Source organism: Rhipicephalus microplus, chromosome 3, assembly GCF_043290135.1.
Source record: "Rhipicephalus microplus isolate Deutch F79 chromosome 3, USDA_Rmic, whole genome shotgun sequence".
Taxonomy (NCBI): Eukaryota; Metazoa; Arthropoda; class Arachnida; order Ixodida; family Ixodidae; genus Rhipicephalus; species Rhipicephalus microplus.
This window is the reverse complement of record NC_134702.1, coordinates 42,735,009-42,745,345: the sequence shown is the minus strand read 5'-3', so window position 1 is coordinate 42,745,345 and position 10,337 is coordinate 42,735,009.

Below are 10,337 nucleotides of genomic sequence, written 5' to 3'. Positions count from 1 at the left end.
GCGATTGTTTAACACATGGGGTTATGGCGACGCAGATTTTCGACGAGAGTGGCTGCCGAAGAACGTTGATGTTGCAATTTCGGAACGATTTACTTGCTAGTGTTAAAACCAGAAATGCACGCGCCGCGGTGCAAAGGCAGGCCACCGTTGCGAAGCATGTCATTCCTTTATTTATATTATTACGTCTAACGGTGATTGTTTGCCACTGCTGTCGTGCTAAAAGGTAGCTGTGGGCCTTTGTCAAGCTGCCTCTTTCGGAGAGCAGCTTTTACCTGCAGCTGTCCTTCATCAAACTATTGATGAAAAATAAACATTATATTATTATTATTATTATTATTATTATTATTATTATTATTATTATTATTATTATTATTATTATTATTATTATTATTATTATTATTACAGGGTAGTTTTTTTCTATGTTGGACGTATGGGGGGGGGGGCGCTGCAATGAAACGCTTCCCCCTCTTACCCCCCTTCCCTCCTGCCCCATTGAGGATCCTGAGCATGTCTATGATCATATATTTGAAACTGCAGAGCCGGCACAAGAACGACATAGATAACGTTTAGAATGTTGGAGTACCGAATGGCTACTTCCATCTGAACTGTGGCGCCATTTAGGTAGGCTGGTTCTCGATCTGAAATTACCCGGCTCGGAGAAAAAGGTTACCGCATCGCAAAGTGCCCCCCTTCCCAAGCGCGTTAATGCACTCTTTCGCTTCCCTCTCGCTTGACATATGACACATCATATTGCTATGTGTGGCACAGGTATCGGCTTGCCACCAACATAACATTATTGATGATATATCGCAGACACCGAGCACCCTGCCTTCACGATGGATGCTTGCTTTAGTGTGACAGTTTTTATTCCGTTTTCTTGCTTTCTTGCTTTTTTGCTTCCTTGACGTTTCGTTGTTTATGACAAACCCGGCGTTCTCACATACACTGTATAAGCACCACGTACGTTGCGTGATTACGGTACAACAACGACTCCATGTGAGGTTTCGTGAGCCGATGAACCGACGCGAGCGCCCTCATTTCTTTCGCATTCCACACAAGCTATAAGCAAACCCGCGCTAATCGAACGATGTGCACCAACATCAGTGTGCACGCACTGAACGATCTTTACTGAACAGACTAACGTCCGTACATGTTTTACGATTCTCGCCGCAGATAGGTGTATACTCGCAAGCCATAGGCGTCGGAGCGTAATTTATGATCGTATACAGTGCACGGGTGGCGCGTGGTTTAATTGTTCATCGTTTCTGTATGCACACTTGGCGTCCCAACGCGAATGGTGTAGCTGCCCACCGATCACTGTATTATTTCTTTCACTATCGCACCAGTTGTTCGCGCCACGCGTGAACAACGAGACATACGTTTTTACGCAAGTTATGCGCGGCCGAAAATTGCCCGAGAGAGGCTCGCAAGTAACGTTGCTGGCACTCTTTATATGCTAATTGCGTACGCAATTAGCGTTTGTGCAACGGCCCTTTTTTTTTCCTATCTGTGCTTACGTTTTACTGCTCTGCACTGCAAGCATATCAACGGTGAAAATGACCACCTCCTTTCTGGGCTGTTGGAAGGGAGTACAAAAAGTGCTGACGTCATGACCTCGACAGTGCTTTTTTTTGTGTGTGTGTGTGTGTGTTCACGCATATTAACAACACTCCCGAGATGATTATGGTAGTACCCAGAGAGCCATCACGGACAAGTTGCACACATACGTTGCGGAAAAAAAAAGAATGACAAGTTGAGGCTAAAGCAGATGGAACGGTTGCACGTCCAATAAAGTGAAATGTGAACTTCAGAAAGGAACGCAGAACCCCGAGACGTTCCTGAAACGATTCCACTTGTCAGCAGACTAAATAACGACCCAACTCCTGGAGACAGTTGTTAGATGGCGGTGCGATGAAGCATCATTGCCCTGCTTATTAACCAAACTGGATTAGCAGTTACGAAGCTCCAGTATGTATAACAGGAGCGCATTTGAGCTTCATCGAAATGGTATACGGCAGGATAGTAAATATTGACCATTCCACGCGAGTCACCGGACATTCTCGGTAGTCTGTGACACCTGGCGTCATTCGTGGAATAAGCGGGCACTGTCCATTTGGTGCATTTTTTTTATTGTTCGTATATAACATTGCAATTCCATCAACACGCCCGACAAGCGGATAGAAAATTCCTAATGTTATTGCGCACGAGCTTGTAGCATTATTAAAGAGACCCAGAAGAGAAACAATGAGTTGTTTTAAGAGTGATGGCCTGCACTCTGAGAACTGCAATGTCAGAGGTTTTCCCGTCATAAGTTCATTATTAGCGGAGAAAATCAAGGTTTCATTTCTGAATTCGCGCCGCAACCTCTGTGCGTTGTTTAAGATTTTACACGACGTTACTTTTCGTATTTTTTTCGGCATCGCTTCAACGAAATTTTCTGAGACTTCGCAAGCTAAGTCAACGGCACCCACATATTACAATGTACTTAAATGTTATTGATTACAAGCTACGTAACAGCCAGCAGACGCCTTCAAAAACTGATGACCTCGCAGTGTTTGGTGCGGGAGTATCAAGGTGGCGTCTTCCACCGCAGTTTCGTTTCGTGCGTTTACCAAGTGTCGTGTCATAAGAGTAGTGTTTTCGGGATCGTGAAATTGTACTTTACTAATACGCTAAAAAGTGTTTTGCTCTTTAGTGTTCCTTTAAGAACACTTTCAATCCACAGAAATGATTGAAGCAGGAGTGGGAATCAGCAGTAGCAGCTGGAGGCCTCCCCGCTGGTTTTAGTATGTAAAGCTACCAAAGTTATGGTTAGAAGCCAGCTTTTATGAGGGCATAAACAATGACTCTTGTTTCATCTCTCCATTTTTAGTAACGATGGTGTAAAATGGCTACTGAATTCTACACAGTGCAAACACATTGAGGCCAAACGAAACCTTCAAAACACCAATGGGCATTCTCGTATATATCCTGTTTTATCCATGTTTCCCTTATGAATGTTGTTTTTTTAACGAAAAACTCAGTTTACTGCGAAAAGCTCAAGTAAGTAGAGAAACAGAAAACTGAGAAAAAAAACTAACGTGTTCCCTTGCCCTGGGTGTAGGTATTCTTTTTGTCAACGCCGTGTATCTCACCGTCCAACCCGCGTACACGCTCAAGCTCATCGTGTCGTTGAAACACAACGTTATTTAGTTCACCTTGTTCGTATATCATAGTAACAAAAACGATAGTTTATTACTGTTACCTACGAATCGGAAGAATGAAAATGAGCATGAAATCCATGAAGAAAAGACAGGAGAGAGTATTCGTGGCAACTGTCATCTGGGCGCTGTCATCTTGAACTGTCAAGAAGATATTTTTATGTTCTGTTTTTGTATATTGCGACATGAAATAATAAGACCAATGAGACATTGTAGGCACCAACCGTGCCATTTCTACGCGTGTGCGTCCCGTAACACAGTTCGCTTAGTTATTAATGATTCTAAACACAAAGGTTAACGGCCCACTATGGAGGCACCCATCCTATATACCCGTAAAATAGTCTATAGGCTAAAGGAACCACACAGAGCCACTATAGGTGTGACATCTCCAGACTTCTCAAGTTGTATCTGACAATAGCTGCGCTTTTAGAGTACTCGCCCTGCCCACACTAAGCTCAGGCGATGTAACTTAATCTATAAACAGCCTGTAAGTGCTGAAAGCGACTTTTTTTGCGCCTATCTATACGAGCACTCGTAGGAAGAGCAGTAAAGAAAACGGGAAGAACATTAGGTACACGGAGCGCAGATATTGTACTGCTTGCGCAACTTTACTCATGAAGTGAAATGCTGTGCTGTCACTGCAGCGACGAAGCGAGAATGGGTTGCAACATGAAGTATCACGAAGAGCGAAGTCGATGCGAAGTAAACCAGACTCCCTTTTAGGGGAAACCGCGAGAGATGGTCGTGGCTGCAAGCAAAGTGGTAACTAAGCAGAGTTGTAACTAAGGAACTGTGGGTTGAAAGCCGTCTACGTAAAGCTATACCCCGTGTAAATCTTCCCCTTTCATCGTTGTGACGTGCTCCGCCAACACTGCGTTATTACACGCTGACATTTTTTTTAAATATTTTGATAGAGCCAAGAAACGTACAAATTACGATTACGAGACCATCGATGCGTGGGTCTGTCGTTTTAGCGCACTATTTATTGAGCCGCATGTTAGTTACACCGATCGTCCTCTGCTCTTGCCGAGAGCGCCGAAGCTCAATGTTTGCCGTACCCTGCCGTTCGTAAAGGGCCCCCCCAAAGAGCCCCCGAAACTACGAAAGAGCGCGCCCTTTCTGTCCGGTTGCTTCCCACCTTTTCGTCGCAATTTGTGACGTAAGCAGCATTTTCAAGTGACGTCGTAAGGAACGAGCTTCTCCATTGGTACGTGTACGAGAGATATCGGTTTCGAGGGCCCTCCTACCCTGCTTACCCCCGTATTCACAAACGCTCCTCGACTTGACTTTCTTCCTTCACTTGACAGAGCAGAGCACTGCGCCACCACTCAGATAAATATTACGCTGCGCTACTCAAGAATCACAGCAGATTATTGCTGATATGCAGTGACTTGCCGTGCCTAGAGATGGCGCTCCAATCTGCTTTCTCAAGTGAAGGTGAAGCGTTGAGTGAAGGGACGTTCTAGAATACGGGGGTTAGTCGTGCAGTCGCGCGCTCGGCGTGCGGCTGCCTTCTCTCGCACCGACTGTCGAGCGCGATCAACAGATTTTGCTTTGTTTAATGTTTTTTCAAGCGCACGAGCGGAGATCAGAACACGTAGCGGATATGCGTGAAGTCCTAAACGGCTGAACGTTTAGTCCAGACTTTGTGCGCGTATTTTGCGAGGAAAGAAGTGGCGAGCGATGGGTAGTGAAGACCAGAAAAAAAAAATCACTCTCGTCCCGATCTCCGAGCTGTTTAGGGGCCTTTTAAGACGAGACACTGTCGTTTTCTTTTTTTCTTCTTCTTCACGTATACGTAGAAGACTTATAGCGGGATTGAGGCAGGCGCGCCTGCAAAGGAATGCACCCGTTGTGCTTTCCCTTCTATATATTTACTTCTTTCATGTGTACATAGTAACGTACACCTCCTCCTCCTCCTCGATATAGCACACCGCACATTTACTTAACGTCGGTGCAAGGCCTCCGACATCCGAAAATGCTCGCGGTGGCAGTGGGTGCCACGCGATCTCCGAGGCCATTAATCACCTGCAGTAGGAAGATGAACAAATATAACCTACGGTATAAGCTGGGGCGAAAGAGATAAGGTGGTTCATCGCAGATAAACGGACGCTGTAATCTCGCTATCTGGGCAGCACGCCAAGTACGGGAATCAAGACGGCATAGTTTCGTGCGAGCCGACACAACTATCGCCATACTGCCGCATTGCCATTTAAACCCACGGTAAATTTTGCGCAACACGGTTTTTTTATGTTGTTCTTTCTTTCCACCAAAATTTTGAATCACTCCAAAAACTGCCAACTCCTCAATAATATATTTTTAACTGCGGTACTTGAAGTACTTCGTGCATTACACAAACAATGTATAACCCACACTGCCATTTTTTTTTTCATATCCTCTGACTGGGCGACACAAAAAAGGTGGTCATTCGACACCGACTGCTACAAATATACACTCTAAGGGTTTAAAAAAAAACAGCGCTGCTGCCGCATCACGTGGTCTTGCAACAAATGCTCACGGGAAGATAACCAGTTAAGTAAAAGCTGCTTGTTATTGACGTTAAGATCAAGAACGCGCCACTTCCTTAAAATGTCATTGAAGACCTAGCGTTTCGAGAGAAATCACATAACTGTCATATCTGCCACATTGATGGAATGTTACCTGCGAAATACGGAGCACGTTTCGTTCGTAACGCCTGGCCTAACTAGACCACGTTGTAACATTGGGCACATCTAAATAGCATTTCCGAAGCTCAAAAAGAAAAAAAAAAAGCTTCGTCATGGAAACCAGCCGAGTCTGCATACAAGACAAATATGTCTCAAGACAAATATGTCTGTACCATTCAGGTGCTCGCGACAAATTCGGAACGAAGCCCAGGCAGCCGCTAGCAGGAGGGCAAATAATGCTATGGTCTGCGTGTGAGCGGCTTTTTATGTTGAATTCCAATGGCGGAGTCGGTGCAACCGACCGACTTCGCGAGCGAGCACTCGACTCTGGCGTAGAGCGAATCCTCCAAATGCGCCATCGGAACCCAACCCGCCCTGCTGGAGCAAGGCGGAAGCTGCCGCGTTACCCAGGATACCTTGCGCTGTCTTTTCCGCTGTCTGTTTCCCACGTGGTTTACCAGCATCGCCGCATCGTTCGTTTGCTTGTTCAGCGCTATTCACCTGTGTGCAATGGATATCACGCCAAGCGTGCAACAGCTATTGTCCACGATGTCTGCTGTCGCTATCGAGTAGCAGAAGCATTGCCGCGCGCTTTGCCGAGGTAGCCGAGCCGTCCGCCATTATCAACACAACTCGCGCCGCGCCAGCCGCGCCCCCAAGCAGGCAAACGTGTTAAAGGAAATGCGTCACGCTGAGTTCCGGTCCACTCCACCGATTTCGGCGGAGCAGTTTTTCCTGCTCCACGGAGGGACTCCCGCTCTGAATCCCCTCCGGCCCTCTCATTGGAACTTTTGACTCTCGCTGTCATTCGAACACACTTGCTCTTAAAGGAGCAGAAAACTTGCTCCGACTCCGCCATTGGAATTCAACATTAGTAAGATATAAAGTGGCGTTACCTTGCGCCACCTACAGCAAGCGAGCTTCTTCACAAGAGGTGAAGAGGGGTCGACACCCCACACGCACCTCTCCTCCTCGCCTCACATCTGGCTGACGAAAACTTGGAGAGGGAGGGAGGCAGCCCACCCGGCTCCCCCCCTCATTGCACCACCCCTGTAAGCTAGCCCGCGCAACATACATTGCCACACGCACGTAGAATGACGCAATCGACAATTCCCGCCACGACAGCATCGGCGCTCCAAGATGATGGATAGAACCTTAGTGGTGCCTCAAAGCGTAAAGCACTTGACGGTACGTACCTCGGGTAGAAGACCCTTCGAGCAGGCGCTGCATAGTCCCTTACGCGCCTTGGTCAGCTCGGTGTCCGGCGGCGCACGTCCACTCCCGGTCGCTGGCACTACGTTGCTGATCGAGGATCCAGTCTCGAGGCGTTCGAGAAAGTGAGTGAAAGTTAGGGTTCACCTATTGCACTCCAGCACAAAATGCGCCGATGATGTCTGGAGCCAGTTTTCAAATTGCAGCACTTCCTATAAGTAGTTCTCAGCTCGGCACACTCTCTTGAAGGCCGACCACACGCAAGCCGAACCAAAGCCAGCCCTCAACGGTCTACAAAACTGCAGCCTTCGATCGCGGAGCGATGCCTTATTCGACGCCGTTCTTATCAACCACTACTCGCAGCCGGCTGATCCCGTTGATAACGCGGATAGACCGTCACTGTGACCGGCTAGTCAATCACGAAAAGCACAGGCACGGCCGCTATGTGGAAACGCATCTAGTGGTGGTCGCATTGGCATCGCAAAAAGACATCGCTCCATTGGCGGGGTCTTGGGGTGCTGCTCTAGACAGTCTAATTCTGCTATCTTGTCAAATTTCGTAATTAAGGCATTTTAGGCCAATAAAAGGCGCCATAGCCACTCTCTTAAACATGTTAAGTCATTCAGTGGCGACTTAACCATGCCTAGGATAGCATCCTCGGTTTTATGGCAGATGCGCAAGCAATGACCGCTTCGGGGTGGGCGGCGCTCACTACATAGTAAGCGGGAATATATCGGCGAAGGAGGCCCCTTTCGTACATACCAGGTAGAGTTAATAAAAAAAAAGTGGTTCTTAAACGGAACATTCGAATGTACGAACCTCATTTTCCAGGCGCTTCAAGAGCTTCAGTGCACTGAGCTACACAAATGTGCTTGAGCAACTGTTCAGCAGTAGCAAAACTTGAGATTGTACATGCTATTACCAGTGGCTTATGTTCGTCGCCCAAATAAACAATAGTCCTTACCGTTACTTCAGTCATAGGTATCGGGACAGAAGGCTTATGACAGCGTAGAAGAGCGTCAACTTATATTAGTACTAAAAGCATCATCCTCGAAGTGCATGACGAAGTTTGGAACATGCCGCCTTTTTGCTGAGCTTTGCGTGCACGGGACAATCTTATACCGTTATGTGAGATACGCGTTGCGTATCGCCTTCGCACGTCGTACGGTTGTTGCAATGTACTGGGTATTTCATATCCTCTCCGTACATGGACGATAACTGTGAACGGCGCAGAAGGATATGTACTCTGACCCCAAGCATATCTTTTCACGACTCGCGTGTTGAGCCAGAGAGAGTGCATTCTTAAGAACGGCCACATACGTGGTGATGGCGGAAGTACTTCCCACCCGATCTTTTCTTCGGCTGCCTGCATGTCCCCAACAGAAACGCGCGTCTTCATGATGTTACACTTTGTACGCGTACATTACTTTTTTGTTCTTTCTTGTACAAGTTATCGATTTCTCGAAAGGACGAGAAACACTTGAACAGGGGGTACATGAATCAATATTTCGACTCGTGGTCGTGTCTTCAAGGCACCGGGAAGTCTCAAAATCGAATCTGGCCGCTTTGCAATGAAGGCGAAATTCCACAGGCCCGTGAACTTAGGTCCCTGTTAGACAACACCAGATAGTCAAAATTTTTGGAGTCTTCCGCAAAGGCGTTCCTCGTAATTATGCCATGTTTTTATTTGTTTTTTTTACGTAAACCCCAATAATCATTGGTCTTCTTGGGGGCGTGAACTGTCCAAATTCACAACTGCTGCCTTAAAGAACACATGACTAGCTGTTCAAACGTCGATTCAAGCGACACGCCCCGCTCAATGACTCGCGTTTTATCATGGTTAGGGAACGCGCAATGGGTCGTCCCTTCCAAGACGAGAGGCAGGGACCGTTACACGTACGATTAAATATACGTCGTACTCCGAATGCCGCGTCCAAACCTGCCAGGCAAGATATAAAAAGCAAAATATGACTAACGTTCCTGCTCACGCGCGTTGTGTTCCAAGTGACAGCGCCCAAATTTTTTAGTTACGTCACGCACCCGGTCTACACGTCCCCAAACCACTGTTACGTAAAACCCCGCGGGGCCGCCGCATTACAAAGCATATTCGATGCACGTCATTTGGCGCATTCGAGCTTTTTTTATACAAGCGTGAAACCACGCAAGTGTGCGTTGTGAAATCGATTCGAGCGACATTACACATTCGAAGGCACCGGGCGCGCGCGTCCGTCATGCAACGCCCTCTTGCGTCACGAGCTTCATTATCCGCCTACGTCGCGGCGCGTCAGTTACGCGTCAGGCAGACAGATATATTGGCAGTTCTGCAAGGCGGACGCGCGTATAAACGCAAGCGCCCCGCGGGGACGCTGGGCAGGGCACATCGCGGTATTGCTCCCTTTTTTTTTAAAGAGTGACGCGCCAGTGCAGCATCGAGAAGCTACACCACGTTCTTTATTCGCAATAGTCCGCGGCAGGCGCCAGGCAAACCCCACTTTACTGATGTAAGACACGGTTTTGTTGCCCATTCAGACAAATGCAGCAAAACAATGTCACCAGAGTAGGGAGTTTATTCGAAATTTAGTTTTTTTTTTCTTTGGAGGGGGGGGGGGGAGGGGGTGTTGACACAGATCGCTAGAAGATGCGAGAAAGTGGGGGGTCTATGAGTGTATTTAGCCATAGAGCCAGCTTTTAAGCACACCATGGAAACAAGGCGGAAGGGAACAGCTACTCCCCCCCCCCCCTTTGCACCACCCCTGCTAAACAGTTGTGTCAGTATGGCCTTTTTAATGAAAAAAAAATAACATAGAAAGTTTATATTTCTGCCACAGAGTTGTATAGCTGTTGCTGCATTTTTTGGGCTGCCATTTAAATATATATTTGTGCATTGTCAATGCATGGAACAGGTTTGCATGTTAACCATTGTAAATCAGTTTATGATGGTTACAGAGCTCAATATGACAACGTTCTATGTCATACGCCACTATATTGTACATCTGTGATTCGCCACATTCAGGATTACATATCAGAGTTTGCCCTTGTAAACTTCTCAGTGCTTGCAGTTTGAGCATAATCCTGTCATACATGGCCGATTCATTTCGGCTTCTAACAGTCCTAAAGGAAGTCTCTAGTGGGCCAGTACAGCCACGCATTCTGCAAAGAAATTTCTTTGGCACAGCTGCTGGTGATGCAGTAACTTGGAAATGGAATAAGTCTAGACTTACTCCGCTTTAGTTCTGCCACCCAAGTTTTTGTGCACCTC